Source organism: Castanea sativa, chromosome 7 (genome assembly GCF_040712315.1).
Source record: "Castanea sativa cultivar Marrone di Chiusa Pesio chromosome 7, ASM4071231v1".
NCBI lineage: Eukaryota > Viridiplantae > Streptophyta > Magnoliopsida > Fagales > Fagaceae > Castanea > Castanea sativa.
The window spans coordinates 30,410,350-30,411,269 of NC_134019.1; positions in this window are offsets into that span (position 1 = coordinate 30,410,350).

Consider the following 920-nt stretch of genomic DNA (forward strand, 5'->3'; position numbering starts at 1 on the left):
AATAGAGGAGGTATTATAAGAGACTGTCTTCTATCCATTACAACAGGGGTCAATGGATCACATAACAAAGATTAAAACCTAATTAGAGTGTGTCTGCTCTGATACCACTTGATAGGCCAAATATGTATTGACCCCTTGTGATGAATTAATTGTTTAATTACCCAAATTTATTAATTAATCAAATTAACATGCAATGTACGTGGTAGCACAAATAAATCACCAACTAAAATATAATGCAGCGGAAAATAAAGTTGACATGGTGATTTGTTTACGAATGGGGAAAACCTCCGAAGTAAAAACACCACTAGGTGATTTTAAGGTCACCACTCCCTAGAATTTACTATTATCACAACAAGCGGTTACAAGTAAAGGAATCCCAGTACCTTATACCAACCTACAGTTGAACCCTTACCCCAATACCCATTTGGACTTGTTTTGTAGTGACAATCTCTCATTTTAATGCATGGCTCCCAGTACGTGACTAACCAATAGATGCGCGGATCTTAGTATGCGACTTGATCACCAACTTGAGAAAGATATTAGCTGCAAAGTTCTTCAATTCATCAACATGATGAAGATCACGAAGTTGCTTGGTCACAAAACCCTATGGTGTACAAACACAGTAGCTTCTTCAAGATGAACTAGGGCAAACTAGGTTTCTAGTCACAATTTTCATGAACAACACTTTGCTTCATGCTTGTGCAATTGTGCTCTCTATGATGGGCTCTTAAAATAATTCTTATATATGTTTAGGGTTGTGAGAAAAGAAAGCCCAAACACATATTCACGGATTGGAATAAAATCAGAACTGAAAATCTGATTTTCATAATTCTCGATAGATACCCTATCTATCAAGCAGCTGTCGAGCTTCGAGCTGAAATACCTTTTTAAGCCTCGATAGACTTGCGTGGCTTTAACAC